A 25,292-nucleotide genomic window follows, 5' to 3' on the forward strand; every position below is an offset into this window, starting at 1 on the left:
TTCCATTTAGAAAAAAAACTACTGAGTTATTACAATGTAAATATTTTAATAGAATAGAGGGGAAAGGCCTATCTAGCTTTAAACAATGCCATTATTACATTAAGATTGATAGTCAGGAGCTAATAGAGCATTTGCTTTAAACGTTTATTTAACTACAGGGAAAGAGGATATAGATACGTATATATATTGACTGTTACATCACCAAGTCTTTGGGTAACAGTATATAATCCATAGGGATGTGTGCAGGAACTTGATTTTCTAAAAGGGTATTATCTAGTCAAAATCTGTCTACTATTTAAAACCTAAGCAAAATAAAAAGCATATAAATAATTTACATTTCATTTCAAAAGCATTTGTTCTTAAACAAATAAATATTACCCTGTGAAGATGAAGTCTGAAGATGCTGTCTCTAATGACACGAATGAAAAAGGAGAAAATCCTTTAACCTTTTTTGCCCAGATTGAGAAAATCAAGTGTGAACAAGCAAACGGAGCAAATAAAGAGTAACAAGTAAATTAAAAGACAAATTCTTCTTTCTGTCTAACAACCCAAAGATGTTACTACTAACCCAGATAGAGAAATACTTGTTGAACGTATTCCCCTGCTTCCTCACCGGACTCTTCTAGCCAAGCTACAGCTTGTTCAGGAAAGGAAGTTTGTAAAAGTGCCTGTCCAAAACTTGCACACTTTCAAACCAGCTCTCGGCGTGAGCTGGGGCAGCCTTACATGCTCAGGCCATTGCGGTGGTTATCTGTGCACATCCTCTGTCCACCTGCTTTCACCGCATGGAGAAGCCCCGGTTCTGGCATCCCCCCTTGCCTCTAGCTGCTGTTTCCCAGCCCCTTCGCCAGCGGCTACATCGCAGGGAGGACTCAGTAACGGCAAACCGCGCTGGTCTGCAAGCTGACCACCTCTCCGGGCCGGACCCCGACCAGCCTGCGCCCTGAGCTGGAGCTGCCCTCACGTTTCCCATCCGTGAGCTCCTCAGAAAAGACAGCAAGGCTTTAAAACGAGGAGAAGATGGATCTTGCTGGAATGTGAACTAGAAACACTTAACTTCTTCAACAGCAAAAACTCAAAACTGACAACACAGTAGAGATCAGAAATTAAAATGATGTATACATAATTCTCCCCCAGCTCACTGGGTCCTTAAAGACAAGCCCTCACTTACAGGCCTGCTTTCGGCCCCTCAGGGGCTTTCTGGCAGCCACACAGTGCTTTCTGGGCACCAGGAAGCTCCTTCCACTTGCTCTCCTCTCCAAAGTGTGTGCCTCTCCTCCTTCCTTTTCCTGCACCGCCCTGAAGTCCCTGTAAGCAGCTACCCCAGCAGGTGCCAGGTGCCCCTGGGGGAAGAAGTGGTGTCTCCCCACCCAGTGACTCTCTGAAGGAACATAACCATTACTGTGCACAAACTGGAACATAACACGTGTCCGGATATGGCCCACCACTCTTCAGGCGCTGGTGATTTCCAAGGCTGACAGAGGTGGTGGCACAAGAAGACCTGAAATCTTCTTTAACTTCCCCCCTTTCACAAGCTAAGGGCATCCCATCATTGCCCCTCTGACATCTGTTTCAGTGACTTGGTGGGAGGCCATGCCCGTATTTCTGCAGCAACTTAGCAGCAGCACCAGCTGTGTTAATAATTTAGTTTCATGCCATGAGCTCGCTGAACCAAGTGTTCCTCTTGCATCTCCTTCAGGCTCAAGTAATGCAGTTTGTTTCCATGAATAATGCAGTAGGACATAGCTGGTCTTTGCAAAACACTTCAGCCACACGCACACGAATAAGAGGAGAACTGTGAACAACCTGATAGGGGTTCCTCTGGAGGCAAGAGGCAATGCCAGAGTCTCCCCTCCCTCATTGACCTTTCTAAAATCCCCCTCAGATTCTTGTTGGTGACCCTGGTGGGGACCAGTGCTGCCTTTGAGGGTGGCACACACATTGTCCCGTTCACTGCCATCTCCTCCGCTGCTGAGCTCTTGTTATTGCTGCAACGTGCGTGCCAGACTAAAGGTGTGTGAGACTATAATTTATCTGGAGCTTGATCTTCTGAGACCACAGCAGTGGTGACCCCGGGATCGTTTCACAGCAGGGCTCCTTTAAAGGGTCTTTCATACCAGAGCGCATCCTGCCAAGGTGGAGGCGCAGCCTGGGCCGGCGGCTGGCTCCTGCTTAGGAAAAACATTCTGGAAACAGCATGTTCTGTTGACTCCCTTCACCTCATGTAAAAAGGTAATTATTAAATCATTACAAAATGGATCAAATGATGCTTCAATACCAGCAACAAGCGAGCTAAAAATGCCCCAGGGGTTCAGCTCTGGCTGTGATTTTGAGTCTATACACTCTAAAAGAAAGTGTGATAGACCAAAGACACCTGGGAATGCAAAAAAAAAAAAAAAAGGCAAAAATGCATATATCCCATTATTAAAACATTAACAAGGTTAAGAATGTTTTCTAGGCAGTTATAATCTATGATTCCTGAGATTCTAGTTTAATTCCCTCTCTGCCACAAGTTTTCTGTGTAACTGGGGCTAATTGTGTGTAGCCTTTCTTTATCTCAGAGGAGATAAATACATTCAAGACTCCAAAACTACTCAGATATCATGGTAGAAGTGGCTGCAAAAGGAACTGCACTATCACAGGCCTGGACTTGAGTCAGGAAAACATCTTTAGTCAGGAAAGCTCTTGAAGTCACAGGGAGATATGGTCTATTTGCACTCACACTTCCCCAGGACTCTGTTGTTTGTCTCTTTCTTTGGAGAGCAGAAGTAGAAAGTTATATGAAAGCTATTCAGTAAGGGTTTATCTGTTTTTAAAATATTGGAAGGGGAAAAAAGCCATTTATAGGCTCTGATTTAAAAACAGTAAATATTGCGGTCTGTTCTGCGTATTCTAGTGCTGCAGGGCAAAAAAGAAAGGAGCATTAAATCTCATACAACCTACTAGCAGAGCCATACTGTTACAGTCAGATGTAAAACCAGTTGACTGGACCCATTCTGGCTCTTGTAAGCTGTTTTCTGATCTGATTTCTTGATAACTGGCTGTATGGTATAGGGGCCTAGGGGTATAGGAGTATATGGGATGTCTGAGAAAATTAAGCTGAAGGCATAATCTGGTCTTCCTGGTAAAATCTGTCCCCATCAGCCAGTCACCGAAGTGACTTTCCCTTCAAGTTACTGGGCTACTGCCTGGAACATCTGATGAACATCCAAGGTGTCAGAAAGAGCATAAAGCACTTAGTGCTGGTAGCGATTCAGCCCCCTTGAACCGTGCGAGCCAGACTGTCAGTCAGTGTGACTCTGCAGTGGCCCGTATTCAAGAAAAAATGTAAAAAAAAGCCCAAAGTCTCCCCTTCTTAGGATGTTTCATTTAAATAATGGCAAACCAAAACGCAGACTGTCTGACCACAGGCATGTGCAGAATTTTTCAGAATGTGGCTTGGATCTTAGCTGATAGCTTCAGTGTTAATGTAAGTAATTACAAATAACACATGCTCAAAAGAAAATGCTAGAAAAAATCAAATAACGTTTGAGAGACTGGTTATAATTGTTTCCTAAATTTAAAGAAGAGGAAAGCTATTACTTTGATATCACCTATGAGAAGAATTGCAGGCTATGGAGAAAAAAAATATTTCTAATAATTATAAGATTGCCTGGATTCAGATGTGCAAACTTGCTCCACCTTTGAAGGATCTGAACCAAATCCAACCATTTCAAAACCCTTGAAATTTGCTCTTTTCAAAATACAGACCTAATCCACCCAAACTATGCGCTGCTTGTTACAAACAAAAAGTAGGCCTTTTCTTCCTGTTTACATATCTCTTACGGCTTAGTTGTGGACACAGTGGAAGGACTGTACTGGCGATTTTCTGCTGATCTACTCCACATTCCTTCAGGTGCAGACTAGAGGAGCGTTATCGCGAAGCGCTGTGCAGGTGCACCGCAAAACACGCTGGTCTGACAGCAGTGCTGGGAGCCGTCTGCCGCTGAAATGGCTTGGCCTAATTACACAGCAGTTACTGAGGAATATGTACAACACAGTCTATTTGTGATCGAAAGTCCACAAAAAGTATCAAAAAAAGCATTTTCTAATGTGAAGAGAAGCGACTTTGCAAGGCAGATTTTCTCTTCACCTTGCCAGGAGCCTTACATAGCAGCATGCCACTGCGGAGCAGGCCTGTGTGAAAAACACACAACTGCGCAGGGATACAGTGACATAATTTAGAACTGGCTTGTAAAAAGTGCAATAGGTAAATATTTTAAAAAATATGTGTGTCAACCCTTTGTACACTGCCTGTTTCCAAAGCACTTCGTACCACAGGCAATAAGATCCCCTGACTTCATCAGGCGGAGGATAAAAGGTCAGTAGTTGGACGAAGACCTGGCAAGGACATGAAACAACGTTAAGATTTTGGGGGAAGAGAACGTGCTGAAACCACCACGCCAGCAGCCGGGCAGCCACTGCAGGTGCTTACAGGGGCTCTGGCCCCCAGGATTTTGAGGTAGGGACGGGACAGTGCTCACGCTGCTGCCTGCTACAGCCGTGGCAGGTAACTGGTACGGCATCTGCACAGCCCCCTCAAAGCCCCAGCTGCGCGAGAGCTGCTTCCAGTTCTTTGTAGCAGAAACAGAAGTAGGAATGATTTTTTGTTTGTTTGTTTTTTGTCAAAGAAGAAGGCACCCTGTTGAATTGTAAGGTAGCAAGGTTTTGCAGTGTGATAATTTGTAGGATTTAAGTGTTTTTTAGGTAAGGATGACAGACCTGTGACCAGATATATTGGTAACACATTCGTGCAGTTGGACTGACCTAACAGCGAGAGCTTCAGAACGTAGCTGTCTGGCCGCTGTGATCATTGTTCAGTTACTAATGTGGAGGTGATTCAAATACACGTGATCTGCTGTTTAACAGTTGAATAAGGTCCTTCAGGTATACTGTGGGATATATAACTTTATGTATTTTAATGAATATATAAATCAGATTGCTTGGTTCATAAAAGGCATGTGAGTACAGGAAGACAAGGGTGGTATTACTACCTCCTCTAGCTGACACAGGGTCAAACATCATCTACATATGTGCAAGCAAGGAAAATATTGCTTATTAATCTTTGCTCTGTGGTAGGAAGATTTTCATAGCTGTGCACTGTCCACATAGCAGGAATTCAAGGGATTCCAGCATAAACTGGTGCCTATAGGACTCAGCAGCAGTACTGCTGTTAAGTCTAATGATGTCTGAATAATAAAGTCAGTCGTCCCGTGTGACTCCTGTGTTAGATGAAGGATGGGTCACTCCTCTTCATCCCCGTGGTCCTGTGCGGCAGGACGAGGAAGCTCACACTGTGCTCATCTGGGAACAAAAGGAAAACTTCTCTTCTCTAGTACTGATGACCTGACACCACTCACAAGCACCGATGACTCTAATTAGGAATGCAGAAAAGGTACAAGAAGTTTAGGCAGCTTAACTGAATTGGCATGTTTATTGAACAGGTAGGCAGACCGGTACCCTGGATTGGTATGCAGCCAGAGGAGCTGCTAAACCAGAACAGCAGATCATCAGGTGCACAAATGCAGACCTGACATTTGCTTCATTCAATTAAGTGTTCAAGTTTTTTTCTCACATCTAAGCATTCTAACAACAAATCCACCTCAGTATTAATTTTCAAATAAAATCCTAATTTGAACATCATCAAGTCAATCAAGTTGTTACCAGAAAGGTCACAGGCAGCCTTAAAAATAACTTAATTTGGCCTGTTTTCTAGTAACAAAAGACCTTGGGGGTATGATTTTTTGGCACATTACATTCAATTATTTCCATTTTTCAGTATTTCAATACCAGCTGAAAATCATCTTAAGTGTTACAGTATGATACTGCTAAGTTCCCTGCTCTCAAGTTGGAACAAGAAGAAAAGCTTAGTGGTGTTCTTTCCATTTACTTGCTAAATGTCATATGCATAGAAAAGAATAGGTGTGAGGGTAGGCCTGTATAGTCTTGAATTCAAGTGGTGAAAGACTAAAGCTTAACGATGTCAAAAAGTCCTTAAAAATTATTCTAAGAACAAACTGTACCTGCTTTCTCCAGTATTCTGGAAGTTTAAATTAGTGCAAAACAGTACATGGGCAGCTACCAGTAGCTATGTCAGCTACCAGATTTTTGAGTTACAAAATAAAGGCAAAGAAGAAAAAACTGCCTGTCACATAGGGTTTTATTCAAGTTACTGTGAGATGTCTACGCGATTTTGAGCGGATCCTTGCTGTAGAGAGCGCTCGCAGCAGCAACAGCGACCGGCGGAGCCCGGAGGAAGCTGCCTGTGCCTGCTGTGTGGCAGGCAGCTTCCCACAAGGCCCAAATCCAGCACGGGTATGAGGAAGAAAGGAATATTTATCCTTTGTGTGTTTACATCCTTCTCAAGCGCTTGAAATCAGCTGCATGACCTAATTAAATGTTCACTTTGAGGAGACATAAAGTTCAATGACTTTTTGACTAACTCAAACTCCATAGCTGTTTATTATTCTATTTCCTCCCCACATTTGCTTGTAGTATTCTGGCCCAAAGGCCTCCAAAGTGGGTTGCAGAATCCTTTGCAGTCCCACTGGTGCAGGCAATGGGTTCTTGCAGCTTAGTTTTCAAAACAAAGTTTTTTAATAATTTAGAGTAATTTGTTTTTTTTCTTAGTTGATGATCCAGTGTAGCGGTTTTGCTTTTCAGTAGTATGCTCCAGCATTTTGCCATTTCTTGCCTCTACCTATTCTACCTTTTTCTCTTTTCAAGCCAACCTATGATTTAAGCACTGCAACTTGTATAAGGCAAGGCCACAACATTAGAGAAAATATAATGGATTTGATACACTAATACTTTCTTTTACAAGACAGAAAGCCTTTTTGTTACAGTTCATCAGATTTCAAAAACCTACATGTGACATTTCACTGGAATTTTATCATTCTTGGGATGAAGTGAAGTTTCTGTCATGTTGCTCTGAATCAGGGTAAACCTACTATAAACTATCTCTTGGCAAAAAGCAGCTCTGTTGTCATATGCAGAGATTTGAACACTTAAGATGCTCTGAATAACTAAGCACAAGTACATCTTGAAACAAAATGGCATATTCCCCCTTGGGAAGCCAAGGTGTTTGTCTGTGGTACAGTGGGTAGAATGAGGTAAAGGGTAACAATGGAAATAACTGATTTGAGGTGTCTTTGCTCCTAATGCTTTAAACACAATTCCAGCTATTTAAAACAGTTCCTATCAAAATTATTATTGTTATAAAATCATTAATGCTACACTGCTGCACTAATCTTGCACTGCTGCTGGATGCCCAACACTACTGAAAACCAGGCCCCTTAAGATATGTCCAGGTTGCGTGGTATGAAACCACCAAAATTAGGTTTAACCAGATTGGCTTGGATCTCAAAGCCCAGCTTCGATTTTTCAGGGTTCCCTATAGGCTTATTTACCCTGTTTCTCTGTGCTACCACCATGAAGACTGATTCTATATAAATTAATGGGGGCATTTTTACATGCACTGATCACATCCCTTTAGGCTCTTCTGTAGATTCACAGCTCCAGGGAGCTCACTCCTGAGTGAGGGAACCGTACTCTTCTCTTGCCCTACAGCCAGCTGAGCGCTTACTGCCACAGGCACGTGAGGTTGTAACAACGTCCCATCCGTTTCCCTGCGTTCTTCCTCGCTTCCTAGCACATACCTGAGGACCTAGTGCCCCAAAGAGGCCAGGACCCACATTTCTCACCAGGCCTGCATTACCCTCTGCCTTTGCTCTGATTCACCTTGGTAGCCACCCATCCCTTCTGAACGTGTGTTTGCATGACCAGACCTGTGCCAAACAGCCTGGAATCAGAGCAGTAAGCAAAGTTCAAAGTCTGTCTGTACAAATGTGATGACCTTCATCTCCCCAAGGTTGTGTACGTGCATTGGTACAAACGGGGTGAACATTGTTTAGCTGGAGAGAAACAGAATGTGATTCTTGAGAAACAGTGCTCTCAGAGGAAGAAAAACTCAAATACCATTTTATTCATGGATTTGCTTTTTTCAGTACACTGGATCTCAGGTGCCAAACCTTTACCTTCCAGGTCGCTGCAAGTAAGATCTAGCCCTTAAAGAAAATCTCTCATGGCTGAATGATGCTCTGCTGTGAAGAAATCATTGCAAGACCCGTCTTTAGTTCAGGGAAACCAAAGTCTGGAGGGGAAAATAAGGGCCTGATCTTGCAGTCCTAAATGTGGTGAAACCCCCACTGCATTCAGCACAGTTATAGCTGCACAAGGAGCAAAGAATCACAACCTGTCATCTCAATAGCTTCTGACTGATTAGTCAAGGGCAGAGCACATGCAGCCAATAAAACTAATTGCATTTGAAAACTCCAAGATGTTCCTGCTGAATTTGAGCACTGTTTTTGTAACAAGCTGAAGTGATATTAACCTCATTTTTTGTCAGCTGAATTAATGGCAATTATATAAATGAACAATTTATTTTCTGGACAAGCTGTCTGCAAACAATTTTACGAGGAAAAATTATCTGAGATTAAAAAGAACAAGCGAGTTTTCAGAGCAATGCAACTGAGTTATTATATAAGTATACTGAATTATATGGCTTGTGTTTTAAACATCTTTTTAGTAGATTATGGCTGTGAACAAAGGGTGTTTCAGACTCCTGAGCTGTCCCTCTATTGACAGTGATATCCAATAACTTGTACTGAATATTGTAGCTTTTGCTAAGCTGTGGATCAGAAATGCAAGAGAGGTGTGTGAAATGCTTCTGTTCAATGTTTTTGATATATACAATTATCAATCAAGAAGAAAGACTAGCTTAGCTTCAAAGCAGACTGGACGTACTGAGTATTACAAAGTGTTTACATTTGGTTCTACATTTTCTTCTTTGCAAGACAATTATATATCCGCTCTGGATAAGTTTTGATCACCAACTAATTCTTAGATCGGCTTTGATTTTGTAATTCACCACTTGTCAATACTTTGTCAGTGGGCTTCGACTTTTTATTCTGAGTTAATGTTTTTAAGGGACTTAAGGAATGGACTTCCCACAATAGATAGCATTGAGTGTGTGGTGGTTGTTGCATTACTCTTACTAGAGCAACCAAACCTGGCTCCCTAGGTTCCTGCAGAGTGTGGGAAACACAAATCACAGCATCTTCACTATCTGCTTTCGTTTTTTGGAAGCATTCATATAACCCTATCTACACTTTTATTCAGTTCATGCCAAAACATTTTAATTAAATTTGCTGTAGCTTTACAGTTTCAAAATAAAACTCTTTATGTTATAGTTATAAACTGACTCTGCTTCTCTTCTTCAGTCCTCTCATGGTGCTTCTTCAAGATGTCATTTTCTAAGCAGATTTGTTTCATTATTTTTAATTCTGTGTTTTATCTGCTTTTTAATTGCAATCACATTGTTTAAGATTTACTTTCACTGCAGGGATCCTATCATGACTACACTAAGGCATGCACACAACAACCCGAGATGCCCTTCTATTCTAGATCAGACTTCCACATAATTCTCTGTATGAAACCTGTCTTCTCCTAAGACTCTCTATTGCTCAATTATTGCTTTGATTTAGGAGTTGGCCTTGTAGTGTGTTACAGACCATGGATATGAACTCTAGATAGCAACCAGGTAGCACAGCACAGAGAAGTGAATAGTGAGGTGAGCTGCTGAGGGAACAAAACCTCAAGACTGAGAACAGAACCTCAAATCTGGCTGGTAAAAAGTGTTATAAACAGCAACCTCAGGAAGACAACCGAGGTTTGCAAATATGGGATGGGGGCCTGACCCTCGGCTGAAGCAAACAGCCCGGTTTCATCAAACTTCAGTGGAACTGTGCTGATTTATACCTCCTAAGGACCTGGTCCTAAGTTTGTGCTAGCATGCTGGTCACCTATCTTACAGATTCTGAGGTCCTAGTGACCTCCTGACTGACAGCAACAAAGTTTGCATCCTATTTTTTGGAAGTTGTAAAGCTACCTAGATCTGAGTGGCCTTTTCAAAATCTAACCGATAGTTCTCAAGTCACAGAGAGCTGAGAGATGAGCTCCTTCATCACACTGCAGCTTACATGGACCGATACCTCCACCTAATAAAAAATGCAAAACTCTAACAATTTTCTAAAGAAATCTGACAATGGTAGTGTCCTGTCCCTATTTGCTTCCACATAAATCAAGTTCTGTCCATGGAACCAGGAGCTGAACTACATAAAAGTGTTGTATTTGCTTACAGTTTCTGAACAGCAGTACTGTAACTCGTAGCTTTGTGAAAGTTTCAGATATATGGAGAATTTAAGAGGGTATATATGCACTATTTTTCTTTACCCTTTTATTTTATATCCAAAACATATCAGTATGGAGAGAGAGCACTCCTTTGATAGCTGAAGTGGCAATCAATTAATAGTCATAATTTGAGTTAAAAGGAACTTTTTTCAGCCCCTCTGTAACTCCATAAATAAAATTAGTCACATTCTGAATGTTTTGTAGTGAATTCTCAGGATACTTTATTTTTGCTATCAATTTCCCAAGAAATGAGCAAATAATTCAAGAAAGCAGTATATAAAAAAATGCAGACTGGACACTTTATGTAGTGCATAAGCCAGATGCTCCTAAATTCATTACAGAAGTCTGACAACAGCAGCAATCACCATTTTTTTCTTCCTGCTCTCCTCTAAAATTTGTTGTGCAAGTAGCACTAATGACAGTCACGCTGCCTGTAGGCATACGAGAAGGAAAAATAAAAATGTTGTGATATTTAAAAAACAGTTTAATACTGTCTGAAATCACAAGTGTTCATCAGAGTTACATAGATAGCTACAAGGCAGATCTAATATTTTTGCATATCTTAAAGTTAGATTTGTGTTGTTTAGCCTCTCTAATTTTATAGCTCTTGCAAATCACACACACATATCCCTTAGTGCTTATTAAAATGAGCTGCCTCTCTGTATTCTCAGTCAGTTTAAGATAGTTTTTTGTTTAGTGTCTGCATTAGTGTTTAGTAGAAATAGCTCAGTATTTCTAAAAGGAAATAGTAACAACAAAGTTCTAATACTATGATATGCGAGCAATTGCTTTTAACTAAGAGTTGTGGTATAGTGATGCTGGAGAGAGTCTGTAATACATGTCGTTCTCTAGTTCAGCCCAAGAGCAGGGACCAGCCCTGGCCCAGGGCAGCCAGACTTCTCAGCCCTAACACGACAGAGCAACGTTGGAATCACACTGTATTTCTGTTACATCTGCAACACTGGGAAGAAAAAATGACCTAGAGTCAAGGTTCCCCAAACAGGGCTGCTCTGCCTATGACAAAGTGCTATGAAAACACTGACTTGGCAGCAGCATTTTGCACATGGCCAAAAATGATTCACGCCCTGCCATCAAAGACATGCAAACAGGGAGGAGCGGGCAGTAGTTTCTGCAGAAGAAAAAGCAATGAGGAACCAGTCCATTTGTGTGCCTCCCCTTTCTTCCTTAACTGAAACTCTACTGGGGAACAGCACCTTCGTTTCTTGTAAGAGGGCTTCAGACCAAAGACTTCCCAAACTTACGCATAGAATCACTAACAGACCCGAGAATTCTGTATCCTACATTAAATCACTGTTCTCTGAAACACCATTTGTAAGATAAAACAAGGCCAAATTATTCCTTCTAACTTGAATACTTGTGAATCTGTGACTTTAAAAGGCATGTTCTCCCCACACCTCCACATAAGTTAACAGTGGTGGTGCACCTAGAATGGATGAATGTGCTCAGTATGCAGCATAAGAGAGCAGCAGTGACTTGAAGGTGGGAGGGAAAAATGTTCAACATGAACTTAACATCTTCTTACCATACATAGGTTTCCTTTTTAAGTATTTTCATGTTACTCATGTATTCTATAAAGTCACATCCTAGGGTTACAGTGTTTCTATTAAATATATGAGTTCTATCATTTTTCATTTTTGTTTTCCTCTTTCCATCTTTCCTCAATAGCAGAAGCAGGTCTAGAGTAAAATCCCAACGTTTGCGTAGTGCAGCCACAGAGATTCTTTTTATTTCCTCCTGGAGATGTTATACCATGCAACAGAGGACAGACAGGCCATATCATATCTGCAAACTGAAATGGGTAGGAAAGTCAGTTTTGAGGAAACCCATGGGTATCTGGAAAAAAAGTCATGATATGTCAGCAACCCTAAAGAGCTTGTGCTATACTAGAATGGTTCAATCTTGGCCAGAAATCAGTATCTTGAGTCCAGGCATGTAAGCAAGATTCTTTCTGGAAACAGACTGCATCCTTCTGCATACTTTACTTGGCTTTATTCCCATCTGGTTACTTTACTAATAAATTATGTTGCATATATTTTATGTTCACACTTTTGGAGGATGGGGGTGGGAAACGAACAAGTGATTAACCTGATAGGATTCAGTAGTAAAATGCCTGGGACATCAGAGTTAGCAATCTTTTCAAGTAGCCTACACAGAATTTTTTCTACTTATTTTCTTTCACTTTCCTAACTGCATGAGATAATTTGCTATTTTATTATACAGATTATGACATAGCCAAAGAGAAGCTAAGATTTTGTCTTCCTACATCCTATGTAATAAGACTCAATGGCAGAAGCACTAGTAAAAACTAACCCAAATTCCTTTATACAACTTTACCTTCACGTAACCCCTTCACTTATGGGAAGGGCTTAAAAACACTCTGATTTTTACATCACATACTACCTCTGCTGTGGTGCGCAGTATACCGCTGAGAAGGAAGTAACAAAGGGCCTCAGCTGCTACCACACTACCCAAACCGGGGATCTGCGTGGCCTCTGATGCTGTGCATACCCTTCCATGCTCTTCCTGGGACTCTGCCTATTTCTGATTACTCCTACTCATGCTTTTAATAAACTAGATTTAAGTTAAAAGAGTCAACATTTATTAGAACATGTAAATTAAATTAACTTTGTATCTTACAACAAACATGCATACAATACAATCTGAAGATGGCAAGTCATTATTCTCGGGCTCTACAGATACATTTTTATCTGAAAGATTATAAATGTTTTCACTACTATAGTATTCAGTATTTGAGTCAAAGCTGTAGAATTTAAAAGAACAAGGCATGAGGGGAAATCTGATCTTTACATCAAAGTCTCCTAAACAGAAAAGGCCCTCTTTGCAGCAATGAATGTCAGTGAAGGTCACACAGCCTTCACCTTTATGCATATAAATAAGAGGATTGACATGCTGAAGAATAGGCTAATTACCTCTGAAAGAAAATGTAAAAAGTTTTAACAAAATGTATTCTAAATAGAACTGATAACTAATGACCCCAAAACAAGTATTTTCTCACCTCAGAAATTATAGTTCTGTAAGAAATGTCTGCCTGCACAGATCCAACCCAGAATACATAGGATGCAAACTCAGTGTTTCTTAGGTTCAAGTGCATTCAGCTCATATCCGCACCCTACTGCTGTTTTGCTCTTTGTACTAACTCAAAAATCTTGGATAAGATTGTAATGTTATGGGAAGGCTGAAAAATAAGGAAGATCCAAGTAACTAATCACCATCTCAAAAGAATAGCTGTGACAAGTAGTCATTATTGCTTGAGTATTGCCTCCAAGCTTCCCTCTGAAGAAGATAATAAGTATGACTTATGAATATAAGCCCACAAAGAGAAATGATCAAACAAGAAAGGAACATTTAAGGTTTTGAAAGCTGTAAAACAGAAGTCAAGTGAATTATTTGTGTCTATGATAGATAAGAGGTTCCCAAGCAATATGTTTTTAAAAACCTGGGATGAATGAATGAGAAACTGCCTGAAACATTTCAGAACACATTTGTGAATAAGCACTAAGTCGCTCGTATCCAACAGTGCTCACCAAGAATCCTAAGACAGTCAGAAATAAAATTGCTTTACCACCAACCACAGAGCATGGAGTAGAAGTCATGCCTCAAAAGTCCAAGTCTCTGAAGGAATCAGCAGCTAAGCATCGAGCATGATTCAGAAGTAATATGAGTAATTTTATTTTCAAGAAGTATTCAGATAGGTCCTTCAGTTGCACTATAGCTACCATGAAATAGAACGGGCTTCTAATACTCTCCTAAGCCATTAATACAGAAAGAAAAGGAACAAATGGCTGGTTTTCATAAGCAAAAAACATTTCCAAGATCTGTGCTTCAGCTGTAATTGGTTTGAAAAAAGCACAAGTCAAAGCTAGCACTCACTGCAGAGACTGCAAAAGGTCTCGATTCTGATGAGATCTCAGTGGAAAACATAGCAGATGGGATTTCATGCCATTTACTGCATGACTAATGAGTATGGGAAGATAAATGCAAATCCTAATTCTCAGGTAGCTTCTACTCCCTTCAGACAATTCTAGGAGTGTAGAGAGCTCCCTGAAAAAGTCAGCCCATGCTATCAGATGTAAACAAGCTTATGATTTAACAGAAGACAACATTTAGAAGTCTATCTATGTTGAATACCATGAATTAGTGTTCAGAAGCAAAGCAAAAGTTAGAAAACTGTTACAGGGCAACATGGATCACTTATGAAACCACATTCACATGAAGAAAGACTGAACAGGCTAAAACTTGAACCTTGAGCATGACCAGGTAAGACAGAGGCTTACAAATGACAAGGCTTGTAGGAAAGCAATTCACTGGTCCTGGTAAAGAGAGCTAGACAGTTGGCAGGTTTAATATGAAGAGAACATACTTCATATGCTCTTCAAATTTAGTTTTAGCTTCCATTACAAAAGTTCAGGGAACAAAACACTTATGGTAAGTCTGACTTCTTGACCTATAACTGAGAAGTAACTTTTGAGTATTTACTTAGACATAAGCAACTGGAAAAGGCATACAAGCTTTTCACCTATCAGTAATCTTATTCTTCAAGGATCTTCACACTAATTGTTCTTTACATGGGATACCACAATCACTAGCATTCCTATATAGACAGGCAATAGTACTTTTGAAAAGAATACTGCATGTTCAACAGGTTTATTCAACCAATCTATTGACTGGTTGGGCAACAGATAAATAACACATAAAGCTAATGAAATAACTTAAAAAGCAGCCAGTTCTTCTGAATGTGAAGTGCTTGTGTTCTAAAAACTCAAAACACAACCATTCAAAATAAAACAAAATGAGGTCATTACAGCAGTGTGTTGAGCAATGGCTTTCATCCTGCAATTTAGAGGACCATTTTCAATGGATTTGTAAAGTAAAAAATTAAGTTTATGAAGTTCACACATGGCAACAGACTATTTCTGCATGGCAATATAAGTGTTCATATCAGCATCCATGAAACAGACTTCCAACAGGAAGTGCCCAGATAAGAAAACTTTCCAGAACACACACACACAAAAAAAACTGCTGGTAGCATCTTCATGTTTTATTTCAGTTAATACACACAGCCATAGAAATAGATTAAAGAGGTTTTATTTTTATTATGAAACCTCAGTTTGACCAAATGGCTAGATGCATATTTAAACACAACCATTGAAGTTGTGTAGTTTTAGCCATTACTTGTCTCAATCCCATCCTCAAGATAAGATATTGCAGAGTGCAGTGGAAGCCATCCAAGATGAAGTCAGTAATCAGCCATTCATCACATCATGAGATGTTTAATACCAAATTCCAATTCCTTGCACATGCTGGTGTCCTTTCCTGTAAAAAAAAGTTTAAATTTTAAATCACCATCTCACACACAAAAGAAAGGTTACTGGCCAAAGATCAAACTATATGAATATGATACACTAGAGTAACCCATAAGTCATCAGAACTATTCCTCAATATGAATTAGTTAATTAGTACAGGACAGAATTTTCCTTTCCCATACCTTTAGTAAGGATTCTATTCCAGAGAACGAGCCAGATTTGAATCAATTGATTCACTAGCTGTTGTGCCTCACAATTAAAATTAAACATTTCTCAGAGTTTTCCCAATTTAGATTTGCTAAATCTATATAGTCATTTTAAAGAGTTCTCCAAAAATTTCCACATAGGTTTCCGTAAGTTCAAGATTAAGTTAAACACAACCCAAGTTCAGTTCAGAAACATACTTTAGTTTTCAGGTGAGGACTAATTTAAAATTCTTTAGCTATACGAGACATCTACTGATAATTCTTTTCACACTGCATACCTGGAGACTGATAAATTTACAAGGAACTCTTCCCTCAAGATGTTTATCCCATATCACAAACACTTCAAAAAAAATCCATGAAGTGCATTCCAGGCAGTTGGTAAGTACCAACACATTTCAGCTCTGGAGAAATAAGATTAACATGAAAAAAAATTAAGTATTAGATTACATGATAATCCAATGACAGTTCAAGATCTACATGCAAGATACTCTAAAGGCAGTAGAGTTGATTCAGAAACTTCCTGAAGTTCAGTAGTTTTATGAATGTGTTCCTCTCAACAGGATCCAAAGTAGAGTTTTAGCCTCACCTCTGGGTTTAAGAGAGAACTTTTATACCCCTCTGTACTGGCCACTTAAGACACCGTGAGACTTAAGAGGGCAAAGCAAAAAAGGGGAGCAGACTATAACACCAACTTTTTCTTAACTAAAATGATCTGTATTCAGCATTTATTTGAAAGGAATATTATGATTTACCCAAAATTTGTAAGTTATCATTATGAAAAAAGCAAGATTCAAAATAGTCCAGAACTGTCATTCTGCTGGAGTCCACTTACCTTCTAGCAGAAGGTGTTTTCATTCTTAGGAAGTTCTGAGCATTGCTTCCAATTTAGGTGTGATCATTCACCTGTCCAACATTTTTAAATATTAGGTTGCTGCGACTCCTAAACAGCATAAAAAAGACAAAAGCATTATAAGACATGCTGAATTCCAGATCTTTCTAACCACATTGTAGAAAATTTCAGAAATCACTTATGTAGAATTCATTACTAAACCAAGATCTAGAGCAAAAGCTAGGAAATGGTTCAATCTCTTGAAAAGATGCTTTTCTAATCAGCAGTTTTAAACCACAGAGAAAGCACTGTTTTTAAATGTGCTGCTAAGCAGAAACAGTGAAAGTTTAATAAAGCCTAAACTGATTTTAGTGTTCCTATCACTCTGAAGGAAGCTCTGAGTTTCTAGATTTAACAGACTGATCTTTACGATCTAATGCATTGTTACCTTCTGCTTACCTACTTATACATTGTAACAAAATATTCAGTGAGCTCAACCAAGACAAAACATCAACAGTCACTATTAAGGATACTGGAAGACTGGGCTGAAAGCCTATGCAGATCAGTGAAATTCCCTTCATTGAAAAATTCCCGAGTTGAGTTTGTTTGAATTCAAGTCCCTACAGCATTCAACACTCTAAACACAGGTTATTAGAAAAGAACTTGCAAATGAGATACTGTAGTTTTATTGATGCAGCCTGTAGAAGAAAAATCACTGTACAGTATCGGAATGAGAATGTATCAATGTATCTGTAACATACAAAAGAACAGAAAACGGTGTAAGTACAGTAACAAATCTTTATTTTCACCACAGTGCCAGAGGAACACTTTCAGGTACTGCTGTCTCCACTATACTGCTACCGCCGGCTTTAGCGGTAATTTAAGCCGGGAGACCTGGCACAGCAGCAACCGGCCTGGCACAGGAGCGGTGCAAACCCAGCAGCAGTACGCGAGGCCTGCAGACCCCGGGGACGCGGAGCCCCCCGCCGGGGGGGGGAGCCGTGGCTGCCCCAGGCGGCGCCCTCACCTACCGGCGCCGGGGCGCTCCCCGCCGCCATGGCGCGGCGGCCGGCTGCGCGGCCTGCGGGCGGAGAGCGGGGTCAGCGCGGCCGCGGGGGCCGGTTTGTGCCTCACGACAGGATGCAGGGCGGAGGGACGGCTCCGCACTGGGTTTCTGTGAGGGAAGGGTGCTCTATCCCCCTGTGTTGACTGCTCGGGGCACCGCCAGGCTCCGAGAGGGCAAGATGTGAAGGGAAGGCCAGCGCGGCCCCCCTCCTCCTTCCCCCGCCCGCCCGCCGCGGCGCCGCCCATCACGGCGACCGTCACCGTCTTACCGCAGCGCCAGCGCAGAGAGACCAGGGGCCTTCGCGCAGCGCCTTAAGTAGCGGCGCGCCGCTCCCGCCATGCCCCGCGCGCCCGCGGCCGTTGGAGGGGCGGGGGCCGGCGGCGAGAGCGCCGCTGCCGCCCATTGGTGGGGCTGGAGCACGTGACCGGAGCCCTCCCACCAACCCCTCCCACTCCCCCCCGCACCCCCAAACCGCTGCCACCCCTCCGGCAGGCTTGGCGGTGAGGTGGGTGCTGGGCGGCGGCGAGGCGCCTCGCACCCCCCGAGCCCGCCCCGGGTTCCGCTCCGCTCTGCTGCCCCGGGCGGGGAGGGCGCTCGGGCTGCCGGAGGAGGCCGCTGCCCCTAGGGCGGGGGGAGCCGCGGCCTGAGGCTGGGGCGCGGGCCGTTAGCCGGGGCCGTGCCCGCGGCTTGGGTGCCGGCGGGGCCGCGGTGTTACGGGCGTTATTGCTTAGCTCCGCCCGGGCGGGACCGCCGGGGCGCGGGGGGCTGGAATGTAAAGGAACGAAGGCCACTGCAGTGAGAAGCATTAGCTTTAGGGCACTAAGCACTGCTGATCTCTGTCTAAATTCCGTCCGAGTGCTGCTCTCGGAGGCTTAGGGTATGTCTGCAAGGAGAGCTCGATAAGCCTCGAGCCTGCGCTAACACCGCAGCCGGCCTTACGGCACGTGCAGCTCAGTCCAGAGCATGCCCGAGCCGCACTGAGAGGCACGGGGGAAAGGCTGGGGCCAACCTTTTGTCCGGTGCCAGAGCACACAGCTCACACCACCTGCATGTGAAGCACAGCTGCTGTTCCACCTCAGCTGAGATGTGCTGCCTGACTGGGGATACTGCTAAGAGGTTTTAGGGTGAGTACAAGTAGATAAGCACAAACTGGGAATTAGCTTGCAGCACACAGATTTTGAATGTCACATAGCAGAGCTGGTAGGCAGGAACCACAACATCTTGCTTCCCATGGGTTTGTGAATTCAACCAGAGTCCCTGCTTTGGGCAGAGGTGGATATGTTGCTGATAATTGGTGACAACAATGGGAACGTTGTTGTAGATAAGCTCCCTGTGCTAGTATGTATATTTTGAGTCCCCCAGCATTCAAAAGCAGTCTTCTAACTCTAGGTAAGTCACTCTCGGAATGTGAATTTGCAGAAGCACCTAGCTTCGTGTCGTTTCATGTGGAATTCTCTGCAATGGCCGGATTTCTACAGTTACAGAGATAAGCTAGATCAGTCCTTGCAAAAAGAAGCCAACAGTCTGAGGTGGCTTTTATCTGTACCTTTTCACCAAGCAAAGCCAGTGGGATATATGTTATGGTCAGTTTCTTCTTTTCCATTAGGGAATGTAAACTGGCACCATTGTGCATGGCAAACCAAAGACCAGTATCCATCCCCAATGAGTGTTTTCATCATTCAGATAAAATCACACTTTTTGTTCTCCCACAGGCACTTTCTTCTGTCTTCCCCATACGAACTTTACATTTTTTGCTCTGTCTCTGGCTCCATGAAACTTACTTTTTTGGCTGATAGAGGCACAACTTCAACAGGAATAATGCAGAGGTCCCCTACCCTGCTTGTCCCTTCCCAGACCTTGCCTGGAGAATAAAACACTGTCCTAGCAAGGGTGAGAAACGGCTTTGAGACTCTACAAAAAGGAAGGAATCTCCTGTTCTCCAACCAGGTGCTGTAGCCATTGAATTATGTAAGACTGTAGGCAGATCTACCGTTTACATGTTTTGTTGAAGGGAAAGGGCTACTGCTAACTTCTGTCTGAACAAACTTCTCAGGTGGGCTCTAAGTCTGCCTTCCAGACTGAGTACCTTGGGCACTTGGGGGAAAGTACTTCTTATTGGTGGATGTAAGTGTAGTTTAATTTTGAGCTGAGTCTTGGATCTCAAGCCAGGAGAGATGCAGATTTGGTCATGAGCAGATATATTGTGGGAATTTGAAGTATTATGTGAGCTTGACTATTGAACACAGAAGCACTTAAGGGCATTTTTATGGGCAGTCATTTCAAGAGCTACACTGAAGATTCGGGCATTTACTTGCTATCTTTTTGCACATCGGTCACCTCATAGTGAAGATGAGCCTTTGCCTGTTGCCAGTGTGAGGAGTTAGTAGCTTTTGCATGTGCCCAGGAGAAAACTGTCAAGCACCTGGTCAGCCATGCCAGTCGGTGTCATTAGATCTAGACAAATGTCTGTTAGACATTAGGGCACCTCCAACTTAGGCATTCCCTTAGAAGAAGATTTGAAGTCTGTGTTTTGAACTTAGCTAAGTGACAGCTGGGTGCCTGGTTATTTTGTGGATTTAGTGCTAAGCTTATATGTGGAGTCAGTAGTGGTGTCAATTCAGTTGTTCAAGTCTTGAAGACTGGTGCTCTGATCATCAGATAAAGTCTGTCTTTGTGAGATGCATGAATTTCATCTCAAAGTCACTGGTTTGATTCCTATCCAAGCTAAAAGAAGACTTTCATTTATTTTAAAACATCATGTATTCGGTTCACCAAGATGCACAATTATCATTAACGTTTCATTTCAGTTTCACTGTCTTTCTCCTGATATGGAAGAAGACCAAACAAATAAACTTTTGTGAGTTGGCTCTCAGTGTTTACAGATGGATGTCAGTATCCATCCATATTAGATGATTGGCAGGATTGGGACCTTACACTGCAGCGGCCTTTTCTACTTATGCATCAAATGTAATAAGCCGGGGGTTTGAATAAAACTGCTAATTTAATAAAAATATAATTTGATTAATTTATGCCATAATTTACATAAAATGAAAGGATTATTTTAAATTCATGCTGAAAATAGATGAACTGCCACTTGAAGCCTGTCTGCTTTCAAAATATCCATTGTGCTTTGTTCTCAGAGTGTAAGTTAGTTAAAATTACAGCCTGTAGAATAGAGCAAAAATAACAAATAAAAACTTTGGAGAAGAGGAGGGCAACACAGAATTGTTATTTCCTTTCCAGAGGCAGAAATAGCAGTACATTTCTGTAAGGAACTGCAGTTTCCAGTTATTTTTGCTCAGTGAGTCTTTTCTTGTTTGGTAAATTCTTGACTTCTGTGACTAAGGTTTGGTCATTTTTTTTCTCTAGGTGATATCTAATGGTTAGAACTTACATAGCATTTTTCCCAAAGTACATTTTGTATAGGTAACAGAAATGCCAGTAAAATTAACTAGTAAACTTCCTTGCTAAACAAGGTGCCACATGATAAAGAGGCCATACAGCAAGCTTACAGAAATGAGGGAATATTTTGAACTGAGTAGTGTGTCAGTGGAGGTCAATATTAGGTACACCTGTAAAGCTGTAGCCCAATTTGCAGAAGTTCTGTTACTGTCACTGTTCAAAGCTCCTAATTTATATCAGGAATACAATTTTATGAAACATAATTAAGTAGGAAGAAAAAAGCAGGAGTAAGATACTGTGAGATTATCACACCTCTAGGTTTTTACTGAACATCAAATTGACTGTAAAGGCCTAAACAGCCCATTCATAGAACAGTTTAATGGTTACAACCATAAAACTATTAATCTCTTTTATCTATTCAGCCAGCTTTTGGAGCATTAGACATGAATATAAATATATTCTGCCTTTTGGTTTTCAAATCTGACATTTAACTGCAAAAAATGAAGTCAGATGCTATAACTGCATTATGTTTTCTTTCTTTAAAATAGCAATTTCTGAGAAGGAAAAGGAAAAATAGTATTCCTTCTCTGCCAACTAGTATAATGTCTATATCAGCAAAGCTAGGCTAGATAAAGAGATGAATTTAATGCAAAGTTTCATCCTCTCTGCTTCATATTCAGTAGGCAAGAGTATGACTTGCTAAGATTGTAAAAGTGAAGAAAAAGCATAAACATGTTTTAAATCAAGAAAAATGGCTTCTCAGATCATTTGAAAAAGATGGGTAGATGCTGCTGTAAAACTGGTTTTTGGACTAAGGGGCCCCAGTAGGCCCCACACTTTTTTTTAGTTTGTTTGGTTTTTAGGTGGATCACCACCAATTTTTCATGGACTACAACCCCCTCTTACCATTAGATGTAAATACAGTGGGTTCCATGGACCTACCATGTAATAGGGCCTCTCTCCATGGACTACAAATTGGGATCTGGCATTATAGTAAAGCTCCCAATCTGCAGTTTTGCAATGGAGGCCAAGCTTCATGGAAAATATCTGCTGGTAAATTCAGGAAGGGATTAGCATAGGATTTACTACAGTGTTCTCTGTTTCTTGGCTTTTCCGTAGGAAAGCACAATTGTTTAACTTTTAAATAGTCCCTACTTGCCAGAGTTGGTATTGCTTTGAGAGAACTAAGAATAGAGTCCTGGGAGCTGATCTCAGAACTATTTCTCTGCTGAAATTAACGGTGGACTCTTCTAAAAATGGATGGCCTTATATAGACAGAATAAGGTCAAATAGATTTGGTCCAGTATTTATGTATCATATAATTTGATTGTTAGTTTGCAGAAAAATAGGAGAATATCAGATACCTTTCTATTTCAGAAATAAAAAATCTACACTTTAAGAAGAGTATGTGTTGCTAAAATTTCCTCTCAACTGAACTAAAAAATAGAAATTATAGCCTCAGTGTTCTATGCTATGTATCTTCTTAGTCTTTCTGCTTGTATCCTCTGCATATTTTTCATCCTAACAAAGACATATTGATAATTTTTATTGAACATAAATAATGTGATATTCAAAATATGAAAAGTTTCTAAAATTATAAACTCAGTATTAGTACTGATAATGTAATTGAGATATTTGAGTTCTCTTTCAATTCTTACTATGTATCCTCCAACCCCCCCCCCCAAATCCTTTGAGTATTGTTTTAACTGCCTTTTCCATTGAAATGCTCTTTTAAACCTGAAAATATATCCTAAATTTGATTCTGTTCCAAACATTTGTTTAGCATAATTGACTGATGGTCACCCATTTCTGGACCATAGTTTATTACAGTAAAAATATAAATGAATTCTCAGTGTAATTTTCTAAGATTTCTGTAAAGGAAATGCAGTACCCTCTTTGTATTACAGAATAAGCATGTATTCTAATCCCAGCTTTGCTACTATCTTTTCTCTGTAACTTTGGACAAGTCTATCTTCTTGTTTTGTAAAATAGGCTAATATTAACTTGCCACCCAGTAATTTGATAAGGCCGAGTGAATGTTTGCAAAGTACTCTGAGAACTTCAGATGGAAAATGTTATTAAAGTCCAAAGCACTGTTAGCCAAAGAGGATATTTACTGTAGGTGCTTGTTTTATGTAGTGAAATAAAAGTGTTGAAGTATATAACCAGATGACCAAGACTGATCTAAAAGTAAATGCAGGAGACATTTTTTGACCTTTCAACAGAAATTATACAAGCACTCTTAGGTTATAAATAGCTCTTTGTTTTCCTTCTCTTTGTTTAACGCTGAAAAGAAACACAGGGTTAGTTGTTTGTTATGAAGAGATAGGGTAATGCTTTAGAGTGGAAACAATTGTTCACTGTTCTTTATTTATACACTTCCTATAATGTTAGGAACGAGCATTTGTTGCTTTTCTTAGCACTTTATCTTCAAAAAGCTGCAGAAATAAAGTTTCTGGTTCTGAAAATAACAACACCAGAAAAAAAAGAAAACACACACTAACCCATTTCAAGTATGAAAGTTGCTTATCTCTTTCCTGGTTTGATCTATGGCTGAAGAACAGAAAAGTCAGTGCTAAACTTATTGTTAAACTGGCACATAAACACTTGTGTATTATTTCCTATTTTTATCATAAATCTTCAAAAATAAGACATAAAATATGTACACCCTTAAATGAAAGATTGTATATAAGCTTTAGGAAAATGACATTGCAATCCTCTGAGGATGATATATGCATGCATGTATGTGTCCATGTATATGTATGTATGTGTGTGTGTGTGTGTGCGCGCTTTATATTTCCAAATATGCTTATTTTCAACAATGGCCATTTCCTTGGACAATCAGTAACTTGCTTAACTAATAGTAATTTGTTAATAGAAATGTCTAGCAAACAGAAAGTCCTTGAAGTCTTGTCCGGAAATTCAGGTAATTGAGATCAGCAAGAAAGCAAAAGTATGAAAATGCCACTTACCTTTTTTACCTTTTTTGTGCTCCTTCTTGTTATGTTTTCTTTGGGTTTTGTACTATGGGAATAATATCCTTCACATTACAATGTACTTGAAGTAAATGGCTTTATTAGTTACCACATTTTGTTTCTTTTTATTTTTTAATCACCTGTCAAAACCATTCATTTGCTTTGTAATTTTTTCACTGAGAGTAAGCATGATCCCTTGTAGTAAATTGGAATAAATGAGGTGCAGTAAAGAGTAGAGAATTAGGCTGCCAGAATAAAAAGGGATTCGTTTAGAAACAGCCATGGTACAGTGTTGTCACTCTGCACAGGCTACTCTGAAGTGCACTGGAGACTGAGTCAGGGCTTGATTCCTTCAGAACTGAGTCTGGGGGTGGCCAGTGCTAAAATGACATCTGTTTCAACTCCCATTTCTCTTGATTGTATTAAGAAGACATGATATTACTCATAATTCAGCCCTTGGAGTTTGAGCAAGTTAAACACATGGGGTCAAATTCATACACAATATAAGACCATGGACATAATAGAATTACACAAAGGATTTTTTTTCTCAGTGTTACTTCATTTTGTGGTTCTTTTACACAGCGAATTTATGAATTTAGGGAGCAAATGCTTCTCAGTGAAGTAGGTTAGTAGACCTTGTGACTTCAGTCCATTACCTACAACAGATCTTCAAGAGAGATGTTGGAAGCACAGGTTCCTCCATGCTGTCTTCCAGTTACTGAGGAAAGAAAGTTGTGTCTCCATAACAGCTCAGTTTTGGGTTTCTTTGCTGAAACTGCCAACAGGATGCCAACTAATGCCAAATTTGATATCATTTTTGTAATGTGGGCACTTGTCCACGATGAACTGGGCTGAGGCCAGCTATCTAACAGTATTCTCAGGATAAGAGTTCATCTTTCAGATGCTGCTGGCTGGTGCTAGATCTTCATTAGTAATCATAGGCCTTCTCTTGCAATCCAGGCTCTCAAAAAATTTACTAACTTTGGAATGTTTCCTGCACCTCACATGTGTGGGCCAGCATCCATAGACCAAAATGATTATATTCTAGCATTGTGAGGTGAAAAGTGTAGCCAAGCATGAATTTGCCATACTTTCAGGTGTTGTTAGGAGAGATGTCTATAGAGATGTTAGCAGTTCTTCTCTCTCTTCATCTAAATGATTTCCTCAGCATCGAGGAGG

The 25,292-nt window shown here is 40.8% G+C and overlaps 2 long non-coding RNA genes and 1 other non-coding gene across 3 annotated transcripts; 1 reads left to right on the forward strand and 2 right to left on the reverse strand.

Annotated features, from left to right (window-relative positions):
* Nucleotides 1-15,349: 15,349 nt before the first annotated feature.
* On the reverse strand, nt 15,350-18,082 carry LOC112979519 (uncharacterized). The gene is made up of 4 exons (XR_003258191.2): nt 18,005-18,082; nt 16,674-16,781; nt 16,120-16,242; nt 15,350-15,645 (listed from the first exon to the last, which is right to left on the reverse strand). It is a non-coding gene; the product is annotated as an uncharacterized LOC112979519 (long non-coding RNA).
* LOC112979528 (small nucleolar RNA SNORA26) lies at nt 16,384-16,501 on the reverse strand. Its single transcript, XR_003258196.1, has one exon. It is a non-coding gene; the product is annotated as a small nucleolar RNA SNORA26 (small nucleolar RNA).
* A 110-nt stretch (nt 18,083-18,192) lies between the features above and the next one.
* Nucleotides 18,193-24,226, forward strand: LOC135328264 (uncharacterized). Its single transcript, XR_010389069.1, has 2 exons — nt 18,193-18,860; nt 19,449-24,226. It is a non-coding gene; the product is annotated as an uncharacterized LOC135328264 (long non-coding RNA).
* Nucleotides 24,227-25,292: the final 1,066 nt, after the last annotated feature.

This window comes from Dromaius novaehollandiae, chromosome 4 (genome assembly GCF_036370855.1).
Source record: "Dromaius novaehollandiae isolate bDroNov1 chromosome 4, bDroNov1.hap1, whole genome shotgun sequence".
In the NCBI taxonomy this organism is placed as follows: Eukaryota; Metazoa; Chordata; class Aves; order Casuariiformes; family Dromaiidae; genus Dromaius; species Dromaius novaehollandiae.